The sequence below is a fragment of the Neodiprion virginianus genome, chromosome 3 (genome assembly GCF_021901495.1).
Source record: "Neodiprion virginianus isolate iyNeoVirg1 chromosome 3, iyNeoVirg1.1, whole genome shotgun sequence".
Lineage (NCBI taxonomy): Eukaryota > Metazoa > Arthropoda > Insecta > Hymenoptera > Diprionidae > Neodiprion > Neodiprion virginianus.
The window spans coordinates 3,011,750-3,028,168 of NC_060879.1; the positions used below are offsets into that span (position 1 = coordinate 3,011,750).

At 40.8% G+C, this 16,419-nt stretch overlaps 1 protein-coding gene across 2 annotated transcripts in view; it reads right to left on the reverse strand.

Moving 5' to 3' along the window:
- Window positions 1-16,419, reverse strand: part of LOC124300384 (neuroligin-4, Y-linked) — a 221,928-nt gene that overhangs the window by 137,412 nt on the left and 68,097 nt on the right. The gene's annotated exons all lie outside the window — the stretch shown is intronic.

Below are 16,419 nucleotides of genomic sequence, written 5' to 3' on the forward strand. Positions count from 1 at the left end.
AACATGACGTGATGCAACTTTCTGTGTATCTTTCCCGGTTTCAGCGAGTGGAAATCTGTAAGAAACAGTATACGTAAAAAAACCTGTGTAGTTTTTTGGCTGCAGATCTGTGTCATCTCTCCGTCTCCTCGGAAATTTAGTTACGAATCGTAATTAGTCAAGTCTGACGATACGCGCCTCGCACTCGTACGCTGTTCAACAAGTCTAGGGGCGTTTTTGCCCCTTAACTCGACTACCTCGCATCGGACTCGGACTCTTAAAAAGCGTCTAAATTTTCCACCAAGTCAGAAGTGTAAATGTGTAACAAGTTTCAGAGACTGAGACCCGAGTCAAGTAGCGAAGGAACCATCGCAAAGCGCATAACTCACGTGCCGAATGTTTTCGTGTCTGTACTCCTCATCTTTGGAACGAACTTCGTCCGTTTTGAAGAATTCAGGTTCCGTTTGAGTCTCCCGACGTTATCTCGAAACGGTGTTTCTTCAATCCCAATCGGAAGCGAAGATAATTGTGTGTAAGCTGCGCGCAGCTGAATGCTGTTCTTGGTTCCTCTGAAGTGAAATGATGAACGAGATTCCCGCCCGACGAGAACGCGGAACCATCGACGTATACCGTATGTAATAAATTTGCAAACATTGAAACGGCGTCTGGAGTAGGACGGTAAAACCTTAGTCAAAGAGCGACGGAATCGCGGCGAGAGCTTGCACACAAGCAAATTTTCAGATACATAAATGTGTGCCAACGCCATTATAAATCCACCGACTCGGGAAAGGACGCGTCTAGGCAACTATTTGCCTCTCGAGTTGAGTTCCTCACCCCTCGAGCACTTACAACTAACAACTCTCGCTCGGCGCCCTGCCTGCAGTCAGCGGTTTTTATAATTGGCAGGAAGTAGTTCAATTACCGAGTACGGGTACCATCTCTATCCCCATCCCCGTTCCTCCGCCCCACCTTCCCTCGAATCTGCCGTCGGAATACCTTGTGGTTTCCATTACCGCGGTTGACTGATGTCTCGTTCCGATTAAGCCATCACCGAGAGGGTGCCTTCCTCACTCAACAACCTGGTAACAATGCTCTCCTCGTCGCTACCTACCAGGAAACAAGAGGCTAGGAAAAACGTTTCGAGTCCATAGTTCCGCTCTTCGTACGCGCTTATCGACACTTGCCAGCGTTTCGATACGTAATCGAGGAAAAACTTGAGCTTGGTAGATGCTGATTAATTTCATCAACCTGTCTCTCTCCGTATTCTAGCATCTGGTAACTTGCGATTGTATTTCGGAAAGTCTGGAGGTTCGATTGTTCTCGGCATGGTTCGAGTCGTATTTCGATCGAGAAAGATGGCAGCGAGAAATTTACGCAATTTTTACTCTCGTTCCTTTGTTGTATAAAAAAGATAAGCAAACTCACGACCCCGACTTGAAGGGATTGTTCAACTGGACTCTGGTCAGGTTAAAAATGGATAAAACGGGAAAACGCGATAGACTCTGGATTTGAAGAGCGGATGGAGGTGAGCTTTCCTCAAAAGAATTCTTTCCCCGCACGCGGAGGATGTTGAAGATCGTAAGTTGGAAAAAAAAAAAAAAAAAATAAATAAAACACATCCCTGTGTAAGAACTTTGAGCAACATCAATTTACGGTTTCACTGCGATAGACAACAGCATCGTCATTAACAGAGAGAATAAAAGTGAAGCAGCGATTGACGTAAAAAATGACGGGAAAGACACAAGCGAAGGCGAAGCAGAGATCGGATTGAAAATTGCGAAGCAAGGTGAGATTCTTGTCATCCAGACTGTGCTTGTACCTCCCCATCGTGCCGAGTCAAGGGTTCCAGGCATTATAAAGTCTAAACGTGATCTAAATAATGCATGGGGTATCTTTGGTAAGTTAATAAATAAATACCGTCGGAGGATCCACTCTAGGGGTATCCGTATACCCGTCCAATGAAAGCTCGAGAGAAGGAGCATGCGAGCGCAGGGTTTTCCTTCCAGCCGACAGTCCGTTCCACCTGAACCCCGCTCGCTAAAAGCAGAATCTCCAAAAGGCAGAGCTATCCACTATTCATTCGAAAAATTTACAAGGGATTGGATTCCGCGGAGTGAAACCAAGCCACCGAGTTTGCCGGTCAGCCGCCCCTTTTTACCCCCGAAATCCGGGGTGCGTGGAAAGAGGAAAAAGAAAGGGGGTCGAGTCTCGGGAAAATTCCAGGAGCTTTTCGGGCCTGAAGGGATTTTTTTTACCAAGGTTTTTTTTTCGAAATTTTCTCTCAAATTTCTGGAGGGGTTGAAAAAAAAAAAAAATGCCCTCGAAGGGGTGAGAAAGGTCGGACGACCTGGTCGTCAAATTTTCATCAGTAGCCCAGCGGGTGGCTCTTATGACATCTTTCGGCCATCTCCGTCCCGCGGGGGTTGAAATTTTCTTTTTCTTCCTCGCTATTTCTTACCCACCCAATCGCAGCGGGTGCGATTCTCGTCTCGGTGAAATTTTTTCCAAGATTCCTTTCCCCGCCGGTCCTGCTGAATTTAATCATCGCATAACTCGATTAATTGATCAACTTGAGCGAGAGCCGCGCGTCGCAGATCAAAGCGGAAGCTTCTGTCCCTCGTTTTCGTCCGGTCAAAGGAAAACGTGGAATAAGAAAATGGTTAAACAAGCATCACGTCTCCTTGAGTAGGGGTGGAGAGAAACAAAGAGGATAGAGATAAAGAGGAGAACGAAAAGAAAAAAAATTATACATGTATATATATATATATATATATATATATATATATATATATATATATATATTCTCAAACGGATAAAATACCTTGGGCAGAATATGCTGACAATGGATTTGAGACGTCGACGACGACGGAATGAATAACGGACGAATGAGAAAAAATACACGAACCCAGAGAGAGAGAGAGAGAGGGAGAGAAAGAGAAAAACAAAGCTAAGCAGAGCAAAGCTAAAAAAGAAGCAAATGAAATGAAAAATAAATAAACCCGTCTCTGAAGCTGTATAAGGACGTGGAATTTCAATGAGGGATGTAATTATGTTAATATCCGTTCGTTAGTATGTTTTTGTTTTTACCGTTTTCTTTCTCTTTCTCCCGCGTCGCCGAGTCGAAACTGTCCTCCCATTTCCCCCGTCGCCTTAACGAGTATGTAATTGGTTTTTAAAATTGATTGAAAAGCGATCGTTCTTGCGTCGGCGGTTCCAGCGACAGGCAGCGGCCCCTGGGATCCCTAGACTAGGGGCAGGCAGGCAGGCAGGTAATGCGTCTGTATGGGGCAAAAGCGGGAGGCCGTCACCCCGAAACTTCGGTTGAGTGCTTTTTGCGGAAATTGGATGCGATTTCTTTTTCTCTTTTCCTTTTTCTTGTTATTATTTTATGACATTTCTATTTCTCTCTTTCTCTCTCTCTCTCTTTCTTTCCCTCACTATTTCTCCGTCTTTGTCTCTCAAACACGCACATGGACAATATAATTTCAGATACGCTTCGCTTACCGTTCATTTTTCAAATCACGGTTTTACATCGATACATTAAGTCGGTAGGTTAACAGTCAAGCTCTCCGTCCCTTTCTTCCAATTGATGATCAATGTGACAAAATTTGACGCAAGAGCAAAAAAAAAAATAAATAATTAAACAAAAATGGCAAATTCGTAATCCAAAAATTCATCACGTCGCGTCGATTCTGCAGATATTCATCAGGCTAATCAGGAATGATATTTCTGTTTGTTTAAAAAAAAAAAAAAAACGCGACTATTTTCCATTCTCGTTTTCGAGTATAGTTGCGCAAAATTTTATTCCCTCATCACGTTTGTTTGTTTATTTATTTATTTTGTTCAACATTAGCATGACGATTCGATGTTTGATTACCGCGTACATCGGAAACAAATTGATACGCATTTCTTGATGAAAGTCAAAAAGAATTCTGTTATTACAATAACATTGGTTTGACGCAGCAATCTTACACTTCTTCAAACACATGAAAAGTATTTTACGCGTCTTTCGTCCACGACGACAAGCGGATCGGCAACGGGGGAAGGGGAACGGTTTATTTCACCCATTGCAACAACGCGAAGAACTACTTGCCCGATCGGTAAGAATGTTGCCGTTTCGTTTAGCAATTTCGTCGGGCCAATTACAGAGTGATTATCGAGTTGAAGGCCCGACGAGACGGTCGAGGGTGGGTGAAAAAGCGGGTCGGAGATTGTAATTGAATCCGAAACGAGGGACACATCCAGCTGTGTAAAACGTGGAAGGATTAATAACAGCCGAGTTTGTTACCGTTACAAATGAACGGGTCTCAGTCCCGGCGGTAGGATTTCGAAATCGGTAAACGCTCGCCGGCGCGTGCGCTGAACGATAGAAAGGGTTTCCCTTTTGGGGGAGCCGGGGGATTTAAGTTGAATATTGCCAGCGGGGAACGTAATCAGGACCCAACTCTCGGGAAAAGTGGTAAAAACAGAGCGTTGCGCCGCGGGGAGCTTGCGCCAAGCTGAACCGGGGATTAAAACATCCCGTGTATGTGCCGTGCTCCGTTGAAGAGGGTCCTGCCTCACGGCTTCTTCAAATCCCGCAAAACGAGAACCCGTGGCGTTAAAAGAAAAAAAAAAAATACCTCAAACTAGGATCAAAATTGTCCCTGGTCCGAGACCCGGCTATTTTACCTGCTGGACGAAACATTCGCTCGTTCCAATTTTTCATTTTCAGACAACTGCAAACAAATTTACGATAACCATTCAAACGCGCTTTCAACTTTTCGTGAAACATTTTCCACCGAAATCGTTCCGAGGTTTGGATACTGAAGAAATTAGAATCATGAGGGTAGAGGTCGTATCTGATTTGACAATTTTTTTTTTTTAAAGAAAATGAAAACACTCGAAAGCGATTTGAATTTGAGAGCTTTATTGTTTACAGTTTTGAGTACTCGGTCAATTTTGATCCGATTGACTTGAGGTTTTGACACAATCGTGAAAACTTGTTTATCGATTCGAGTTTGTGGCTAGATTTTTGAACATCGATCCCAAAATTTTTATACAATAATTTTTATTACAATTTTTTACATAATCGTATGATTGAGGCAACAAAATTTTTTTCAACATTTCGGCTACGCGCTTGAACATTTTCATTCATATGGTACGACTCACGCTCGATGATAAAAAAACTGAATTTTCGCTGCCGAGCTGATTTTTGTTTACCGCGGTTAATTCTCGAGCTCATTACTGCCAATCGCGTTGTTTTCACTCGGATTGTTTTCGCACCAGTTCTGCTCCAAATCAGGCGAAGTGATCGTCAACCGGAGTTCGAAAAAGTCAGAAAAAAGCGCAAGTTCCCATCGGAAACCGCAGCCCTTGAGCACCCTCGTGAAATTATATATTCAAAATAGAAATCGTCTGGTTCCCGAGGCTGGAATTCGGTTAGATTACGCCTCGCGGCTTGGGGGAAAAAGTCGAAAGAAGACGAGTTGGGCGGGAGTAAAAATATAGCAAGATGAGAAAACGGAAGATTCGTAAATTCGAATTTTTACAGACAGGTAAATTTGTATTGTTGAAGAACTTGAAAACGTTGAAAGGTCAAAATGCAGGAACCCAAAATACGAAATCATCCATATTCTGACAACTATCTACGTTTTGGCTCGATATATTCTTATTCATTTCAACAATTCTCTATTTTGACTATTTACACCTTCAACTTTTAACAATTTTCATTTCTTCCACGTCGAAAAACTTACCACACTTTGACATTTTGTAAAAAGAATTTTCTCTCATCTACGAAAGTCCGATATGGCGACCCTTTTATTCTTCGATATTTTTACATTCTCACAGTGTCGTCGAATATTGGAAATCCTGCTTGATGGAAGCGGGTAAAAATGACCGGCTCTCGGAAATTCTGAAGAAATGCTGGACCAGCCGCACGGATCTCGGTTAACGATCGGTTCTTGCCCAAATTTTTATCACCCTCGAAAATCTTTTTGCCCCTGCCCAAGACCCTTTTTATACACCAACCCCCGCGCATAGTTTCGCGGTTATTGTACTTCTTCGTTTTTCTTCTTTTTTTTTGTTTTCGTACAAGAGAGCTGCCGCTGCTCTAGGTTACAACGGTAATTATTTACACGCAGCCCTTCGGAGCAGCTCGTAAAAAGTAAAAATTAACCACTGTCGTTGCTCTCGATTTGCGAGGCGCCCCCTGAGCCATTTTGTTGTCTCTAAAGCGCCGCTACGACCTGATTTATGCAAGCTTCCTGATCGCGTTGGCTTGTGGATGTTTTTTTTTTTTTTTTTCCTTTTCGTCCACTTTCTTCATTCACGGGTCATAACATCGTTCCGATCATAATTTAGGGGTTGTTCTGCCGACATTTATCCGTTAAGGTCATGTAGCAGTCCTACCCTTACGACCTTAACTTCAATCTCAATCTTGTGCAGTGTTCGAGAATCTTAACAGATCTTAGGATATTTCAACCGGTTCAACGCGACGTGATATTTTCGAGTCATCGTTTCCACTATCACAAATAACTCACCGTACAATAATTGAATTCACAATTAACGAAGAGGGGTTTTCCAATATTTGAATCGATTTTGCTTACGGTTTGGAATCGATTCGAACACATTTCGCTAAGCTGTGAGTATTTTGTTATAGAAAATAATTCAACTTGATTTCAAGGAATCAGAATCATCGGATGGAGGTTAAAAGGGATTGAATTTTCAGACGCATGACTCAAGCGTACTTTGCGGAAACATATAGACGAATTCGAAAAAAATGTTTTACTGGCACGGAAAGATTCCATTCACTTTCGTGCAAATTCAAATGGTTCTTGATTTCGATGAAAAATAGTTCGAAACAATTTTTCCGACACGTACTAAGACGCCAACAATTGTATGTATCAAGAGTGACAAACACCTCTTTCGGATTCAACGATCCTTAATCACGTTCAACAAGTTTGAACGATTCTTCAAGATTGACAATGAGTCGAATCTTAATACCGATATTAAGTTCAAAGTATATTTATATCTCACAATCGGTTTAACAAATCAAAGCACAACCGGTGCGTCAAAGAGCGCAGTAAATTACGAAATGACTTAGGACCCGATTCTTGCGAGCCTGAAACCCGGAAGTGATCGATTCCTACGCAGAGTAAGGAGCGGAAACCGAGCAACAGAAACAGCAAGTGGCGAGAATTTCTCGGCGATGCCGATTCGTTCGAAACTCGGATTCGAGGTTCGATCTTGGTTGCACGGCGAAGTTGTAAAGTTCAAAATGCCGGGGCACCATCCCCTTCGCATGCGTCTTCTCCGGTCCCGAATTTCCGGTCGACGAAAGGCAGTTTCTTGACCAACGATCCGCGACGCAGGAATGCAGACACGCGGGCAAGTTTTCAAATAAATCGAGCCGGACGGCGGTCGCGATATTACTTGGTCAAAGTTTCGAGGGTGGTTTCTTTCCCCCCACGTCTCTACGCCGTCGCTTTATGTTTCGCCCACTGTTGCGGTGAAACGTTCCCTGTTCCCGATCTCGGCTTTTTCACCCGCACTCCCTTTCTCTCCCCGAAAATTCTTCATCCCCCGAATTACTTCTCGGAGCTTCCGGAACTCGAGACGCGGCCGTACAAAAAGTGGAAAACAATCGCCGGCTCCCGGCGACGATAACTTAGTTAATGACATACGCCACCCTCGCCAACCCTTCGACCTTACCGGTGAAACTGAGTTCTGCGGAGGAGGCGACATGTTGTTCGAAAAGAAAAGTTCTCCCTCCCTTCCCATCCTCAGCGAGGGATTCCATCAGGGTTTATTCGACCCTCGACGACCCTCGACTGTCCCTTTTCGTTTTATTGCACCTACAGGTCTCTGTAAATATATTATCCATACCCTAAACCTCCGGAAGGCAGGAAGCAAAATTCGTTAATTTATGTACCGTAGTAATTTACAGATGTAGGCTTAGCCCGGTATTTTCACTCTGCTTCGCGCAACTCGTGCCATTTTTTATTTTGGTTTGTTTTTTTATTATTTATCACATCGCGTTGATTGCTAATTCGAAAAGATTGATAGACGCTCGATTTCGTTGTTTTTTCGGCAATTTTTAATTAAAAATGAAAAAAAAAAATTAAAAAAAAAAGGGTAAAAATAAATTATGAGCAATGAATTCGTTACACAGAAGTAATCATCGGTTATATTTGCCAAACAATTGGAATATTTTCAATTCGCACGAATTTTTGTGATTTCAAAAAGTATAATAACAAATACTTGATGAATATTGTAAGATATTAGAGAAGAAAAAAAGTTCCCCTCAAAATCAAACCTATATCAGATTTCTGTAACATCATTTCTCGGAAGATTTTTCGTTCAAATATTTGAAGTGAGGGTAAAAACGGTGAATGATAAAATAACGTCAACACGAAGGGTGTAAATGTTTTGTAAAAGATTCGAACGACTTGATATTGAGCTTTGAAAAATTTCACAGCGAGTACAGAATCATTACAAGGGTCAAGGGAAAAAAAAAAAAAAAAAAAACAAAGAAAGAAAGAAATAGTCAAAGTCTGGCCGCACACAGAGTCGGAGAATTAGAAATATAAAAGAAGAATGTTAACCTGGCAAAGTGCACTTTTAGAACGCGAGGCGTCGCCGCGGTTTTACGTCTTGGGAATTCTCGACACAGCGATGATCTCATGCAAATTACGGTTTCAAGAAGAATATGCATAGCCGGGCTGCAAAAATCCTCTCGCGGTTCGCGGTCTCATTGCGATGCAACGTAGGATGCGAGACGCATCAGGAACTGAAGGAAACGTGCGCAAAAGCTTGAGGCAAGATTCGGGTTGCGGAGTGAAGTAAAAAAATTTCATCTCTAGCGCGACGCGGGAGAGCCGGGAAAAAGACGGAAAGAGAGAGAGAGAGACAAAGAGAGAGAGAGAGAGAGAGAGAGGAAGAGAATTGGGAGAAAAAACCGCGTAACGCGTGACGGCGAAATGGAGGCGGATGAAAACTGAGCCAAAAAGGAAGGAGAAAAGAAGAGGGAGGGAGGGAGGAAAGTTGAGCCGAGTGAATATTGCCGGTGACAGTTTGCTAATGCGTCTCTGGCCCCGGAGGGAAATAATTAAAAAAAAATATACGTGTATAATAATACACGGGAGGGTAAGAAAGAGAAAGTAAAAAAGACAAAAAGAGGGGTGCGAATGGTATTTTCTCGCCATTCGTTATTTTTTACGATTCTTATGTTTTCTATTTTTCTTTTTCTCTTTTCTCTCTTACTTCTCGTCACATTTTCTCTCATGAGAAATAGTATTGGTTTCGGTCAGTGATCACTTTTTCAACAAAAAAAACAAGCTTTCAGAAAAATCTCGGTCAGTCCGACAAACTCCCGCGATAAAATTCGGAAACGGATGAATGAAAAAATTTGAAACTTACAGGGTTTCACAATCAAATGACGGGTACGAAGAAATTGACTCGTTCCGTTCAATTTGAACTTTCCATTTTACCGGAAATTAATCGATTCTCCAATGTTTAACAGAGAAAACCTGTAATTTTTCTGGGCTGATTTATTTATTCAAAAATAATTTTTCCACACGTTCGAAAATCATTACGGAAACGGCTCAAAGACAAAATCTAAAACTTAAATGATTTTACTACTAAATCATGGGTATGAAAAATGACCATTGACCAATATGGAGAAAAAACTGTTTTTTTTTTCGGTAATTTTTTTTTTTTTGAGGGGGTGGGGGGAGGGGGGATTTCACCCTGTCCTTCGAAAATCCGTGAGACACGCACTCCGGGAACGAGAGCGAATGATAAGACGATACGAGACGAAACGAGACGAGACGAGAGACTACGTTTTTGTTGAAAAAGTGGTGGTTGAGGGTATGAGAAATGAATGAAAACAGAATTAGAAAAGAGCCAGTGAGATAGGGAGAAGCTGAGCGAACGGTGGGTGAGGAGGAGTGGAAACCTGCTTTACGCCGGTTAACAAGTCCCGACGTCTCGAGTCGCCGCGATTCAACGGGGATGAAAATCCAAGCCTGACTAACCTGATCTACCCTCGCTTCGCATCAACCCCTCCGACCTAATGCAATGCGCGATTTTTCCCACTACGGACGAATTCCGATTCCGGTGGTTCAAACGAAAGGTTCTAAGATCCACCCGCCTTTGAATTAACCGCGTCGTTGACCATAATTTTATTTTCCCATTACCCTGACGAGATGTGATTGAAGCAATTAAAACCCCCTAAAACGTCGATCAACGCAAATCATGCGATCACGTGTCTTAAAATATAATGAAATATCGTCCGATACGAGTAGAAATTATATTCAAAATTTCAATTGGTTGTGATTACGAGTCAATGATTTTATTCGATCAAAATTCAACCGTCTTCAGATTCGATTGCATAAGGGATCTTCTTTGAAATCGTCAACCTAATAAAGTTCCAATTATAAAATTTCCATTCCAGTATTTTAATATTTAAGTAATAGCTTAGAAAAAATTCAGAAACAAGTCCAACGAGTATAGTGATAATTGATAAAATTTGACATATCAAAGAAAAATAATAAAACAGCAATAAGGTAATATTAATTAATTAAATATTGAACCTCCTTAAAGCCACGTAACTCATTCAAAGCTTTTTCTTTTTTTTTGCAATAAAATCGAGTTTTGTGATGTAATCTTTTTCATTCGTTCGAAATTTTCAACATTGAAACGAAGCGTTTTATCGTTATATACATATATTACGAAGCATATTTTTCATTTTAGTTTTTCTCTCGCTTGAAACTCTTTCGAAAAAATACTGCCCGGGTATATAATTTTGCATCTAGTCTTAGCGAATGTCTCCCTTTGATTTTCTTCCGTTACGGAAGCGAGGCTCAGGAACAACCCTCGGGATAAGCGAGGCTATTAGCCAAGATTGGGAGGAAAATTTCCTCCCTTTTTCGTACCGGAAATACGCGAAGGTGCGTCTAGGTATATACATACATACATGCCTGTGTGCACATATTATACATGTGTATACGTATACGTAGAGACACGTGTCAAAGAAATAGACACGTAGACGGGGGAGAAATTACGAGACGTCTGTATAAACTATATTTGTTTGTGTTACGCCAATCTTGACGAAGAAACTTTTTCCTCGTTCGGTTGTACATTTTTTCCCTCTCGATTCGTACACGAAATTTGGGGTTGAAAATACGAGAAAAAAAAAAAAAAAAAATCAGTATTCGTCAATTTTTGAAAATTAGCGTAACAGCTTTCGAAAGACGTAAATTAGAAGCAAGTAAGTAGAATTTATGCGATAGAGGGAGACTGGGAGAATCGTAAATTTAATTCGTACAACTTTTCTTGATATTCAGGAAGCTCGAGACCGCAGCCGTCGGCCATGTCGTGTCCAGGATCATACCCACCTAGTTGGAATTTATGTTGGCTATAATGCGGGCAATTCGGGTCCGCACAGCGAATATAAGGGCTGCAGGCCGGCGAAACGGATACGGTATAAACGGGGGGGGGGGGGGGGGGGGAAAACAGGGAGGAAAAAAGGAAGTAGAGAAAGACAGAAGGGAGGATTCTGGTAACACACCGGTAAAAGCAACCCGGAAAAAAGATACATTGCGGAAAACAGGAGGAGAATAAATGCCTCGCTATTGTCTGCGTAAATATCTATCTCCTTTTTTTTTCATCCTACTTTCATTTATGCGACGCCGATGTCATGTCGCTGCTGCTGCTGCTGCAATTCTTTTATAAACTCTTCTTCTACTCACTTGGATACTTAAATTCGCGGTTAAATCCGCGCGGATCGAGATATTTTTGCTTTTATTAGTTACTCGATCTGCGTGGTTTTCTATTCTATTTTTTTTTTTCTTTCTTTTTTTTTTCTGTCGCTGTGCTTTTTTTCATCGTTTTTTCTTCTTAATTTTCTTTCCTGTTTCGACGAAATTCAAAAATATTTGAGTACAAGGAAATAAGTCGTCGGAAACATGAAGGATTCGAAATTGGTGGAAGTGGAAATGAACGAACAAAAAGTCGAAGAGTTTTCTGAGAAAAACTGATTCAAGGTGTTTCTTAAGTATTAAAAATTGGTTTTTCGAAGTGGATTAACGCGGGGAAAAAAAAATCGTAGTAAAGATGAAAGGATCAGAACAGAAAGGAAGAGTCGAACAATAATAAAAATGAAAGATCAAAGTTGTCCAATAATTTCCATAAACCTTGAAAAGTAAAAGAGTTTGCAAAGTACGAGGGATGATTCGATGAAATAAGAATCAGAACAAGATTGAAAAAAAAGCCATCAAATATTCTTCACCCTTCTCTCCTTTTCTCAAACGGATGAAAATTAATTATTTCTCTACACCTCGGAACTGACATAAATTTCGTCAAAGTGTGAGACTGTTTGTTTTTTTTCTCTCGAAAAATGTATTCCCGAACGAGGATGTGATACAAAATCAAAGACGGAGATAAAAAAATTACGTACGACGTGCGCGGCGATAGTGTTATTATAATTATACTTTTCCTCAATGTGATTTCGGTAATATACGCAGTAGCATAAATAAAAAAAAAAAAAATAGACCAACAAAGACGAATAATCGGAAATGCAATGAAAAAAAAGAGGAGGAATAATAATAGTAATAATAATAATAATGATAATAATAATAATTCCTGGATGATAGATGAGAAAGCGCAAAGTCCCGTTGCTCCGGATGTTGCACAGAGCCTGGGGTGAATTTCCCGAAATGAAAAATCCCGCGACATTTTATCTCTGCCATGGCTATATACAGTCGCTGCACTTTCCGCAAGCTCTCGATTCGTTGTAATTTATATATATGTATGTATATGTATGGGGGATTCCATGCAAACCTGACCAACACCCGACCCTGACCATATCCGATTTTGTTCAAAAAGTTTTTCCGACTCTGAAACAGTATCCTGCATTTTTTCAGATTTTTTATCCAACTCTTCAATTGTTTACGAATATTTAAAGAGGTTTTGAACGCGAGCTTTTTTCGAAATTCTTATATACCGTGTTTTCTACTCCAAACATTTTTCGTACAAAATCGGAAACGGTGAGGGTCAACTGGTATTTTTTTTTTATTTGATGGATTCTTAAAAAATTCTACTTCCTGAATTTGAAAATTGTGCGAGGAGATAATTTGAGAAACAGAATGTAAATTGTTTCATCGATCGTTTCACCGATTAAATTATTCTTACGAGTTCTAGAAAATCCTGTTACTTATCGGTAGGAAAACCTTCTTTTCTGTTCGTTTTTTTTTTCCTCTTCGAATTGATACATGGTAATAATCTCTTCAGTTGAAGAAGTTGAGAATCATTTGGTTTTGTATAATATAGTCTCACATTTTATACACCTGTTCTTCGGCTTGAATTGCAATACTTTTTTTTAACGGATTATTTCATAATTATTCAAACTGTGACCCGCTTTTCACCGGATTTTTCCTAAGTATACGAAATAATAAAGAGTTCAAGAGGGGGGGGGATAAAAAGATGCGAATGAATTTACGCATCGAGTTTTTTTTTTTTTTTTCGTTGCGACTTGTGAAGAAACCGTAAATCTCAGAACATCTCCAATTCCGAACTGACAAGTAATATAATTGAAAATATGCCAATTCCAGTACAAGGTCAAAAACGAAGAGACGTTAGTAAAATTTATCATGTACAGAAAAAGAAACACTCCTCGATCTCCGAAAAAATATATTTTATTTCTTTTAACCAACCCAAATTCTCGATCCGATAAATTTTAAAACGTACAATCGAATGAAGTTTCTTCGATTGCAAAACGAAGCGGAAAAACACATATTTACGATTAATCGATTAATCGACGGTTTTTAAACGAGTTGCGAATGATACGCCGATCAACCTGCGCATAATTATTACGAAGTAACTTCGATCGATCGCTTTTTCGTAAAAAAACGATAAATCGAAATCGTCGGTAAATCGATTAGTCGTTAAAATGACGAATCGATAAGCAGAATCAATCGAGTAATCGATTAATCGCGCAGAATCGCTACGAACGAATTCCCCTCCGCAATTCCGCGTAGAAATTTTTTTCACCCCCAATAATGATTAATCTACGGGCGATTCGGATTACAAATTAACGAATCGAACCTAGCGAGCAATAAGAAAGCGATAAGAATAATAACGACGATAACAATAACAATGAAAAGACGAGAAATGCAAAAGGCTCGATCCTTATTCCGCTCTAAAATCGTTTTTCACTCCTCGGCATACCGACGACGCGGCGACGGCGTAAAGAAGGAAAGAAGGAAAGAAGGAAGGTGGCGTTTGTGCATTAGCCGCAAGACAGCAGCCAGTGTGTGAGTTGTGGCCTCTGGAAGGGTGCGCGTTCAGTCTTCGTCTTTCATTTTGCTAAGGGTGCCTCGCCCGGCTCGGCTGGGATACATTATATTCTGCAAAGACCGGGAGGGTGATTTCTCATTGGCAGCAGAACCCCGCATGCCGGCGCGTTTCGTCGGACAGGCGATATGTTTTTGCAGGGACGCCGAGCACTTCGAGCCCCTCTAAAAGCGGCCTCGCTGTTTTCCATTTTTACCTCCCTACCCCCTCGCCCCTCCCCCCCCCTCCAGATTCTTTCATCCCTTCCCATTCCCTCCCTCCCTCCCCCGCCCCCCGTCAACTCCCCATCACTCTCTCTCTCTTTCTCGCCGCAGCGTCATCTTATTTTTCTCACTTCTTCTCTCTCTATCCGTCAGAATTTTTCCCAACCCTAGTTAAGCCGCAAGCTGCTGCTGCTGCTGCTGCTGCTGCTGCGCAGTGCAGCGGAGAATTTATCCCGTTTAAACCCGTTTGCAGTGTAAAATAAAACGGTGGGATCAGGATGGTAAAACTGGGTGAGATATCGAGACGGCGGAAAACAGCGATCCGTGAGAATTTAAGGGCGAAAGCCTGCACTTATAACGCCGCCCGCACTTTTCGTTACAACGATTATCCTTTTTTTTTTTTTTTTTTTTTCCACCTTCGCACACACACGCACCCCCCCTCCCTCCCGCCCTTCGAAATCTCCTCATTTTTCAAACCTAGCCGGTCTTCGCCCGTCCACCTGACGAAGTGGCAAGCTTGTTTTTTTCACCCCCGCGGTTTTCCAGGTGATATTTTACCGCCACCACCGAGCCAGCTGTAAGGGTTCTTTAAAAGCACCGATTTCCCGTTGAAGGTGTATTAAGTCCAAGGCCATTACACGCGCTCTTGTTTTTCACCATTCATTCTCCACGCTCTCTTATTCACCATATTTTTCTTTTCTGGTATATTTTTTTTTTTTCTTTTTTTTTTTTGGCAAACCTCCCGCCCGAGTGTCCGTGCCGAATATCGTTTTGCAACCCCTACCCCCAATTTATTCACACGGTCGTAAAAAATTGAGGCTGAATATGATCACTCGTGATTCGAGTGCGCGTTATTTGTTTATTATTTTGTCATCGTAACTTGTACACATATAATACGCCGCATAGAAATATGACCGGATCTTGTATATACACTTTGTTGAATTATTATTTTTTTTTCTTTTTTCATTCCAAGGAACGGACGATGATTACTCGATGTCAGAGGTGAGAAGAGACAGGAGAAAACTGACAAATAGAAAATCGTGGGTAAAGGTTTAGATGCGATTGAAGATCTCTGGAGAATTTTTTATACGCAAGATATTGATGCGAAATATAGGCTCGAAAATTACGCTGATCGAGATGAATTACCATAATTATTATCAAGTCAAATGGAGAGAAATTCGGGCATAAAAAAAAAAAAAAATACATTCACGATAATATATGCGAAGAGGTAAAGTCGGCAAAAAAATCTGGCTGAATTCACAATTGTTTTTAAAGATGTGTCAAATGTTGAGGAAAAAAATTTAAAAAAAAAAATTGACATGTATAAAATATAATTATACACATTTCCCAAATATGACAAAGTACTTAATTTTCCTTATTTTTATTCGTATTCTCCTATTTTCTCATGTGACAATATAACAACTTTCATTTTCCTTTTCTCTTCTTGCTAGCTACTATAAAACTGCGGGGTCCTCAGCTTTCATTAGGTGTCCTTCAATGTTGCGAGTGAGGTTGAAGCACGAGTTTCAGACGGTTTGCCGCAGCTGTGCCGTTTTTTTTTTTTTTTTTTTCTTTTCTTTTTACCGTATTACGAGGCTGGATGTAATTAGCATGAATATCTGTGTACATTATAGTAACATATATAGACCACCAAAGTGGCTTTCGCGTGAGGTTGATGAAATTATTTTTTTTTCTCCCACGGGGGTTTTTGTCTTAGGTATGTTTTTCATTTTTTCATTTATTCATTCCCTCTTTCAATATCTTCCAATGCGCAATTACGAAACGTGGGGAAAATGGATGAAATAATTTCAATGAGAGAAGCGGAAAGGAAGCAGAAGAAGAAAAAATAAAAAGGGGCAGAATTAAATTGAAAAAAAAAAAAAAAAAAAAAACAGCGAAAGGT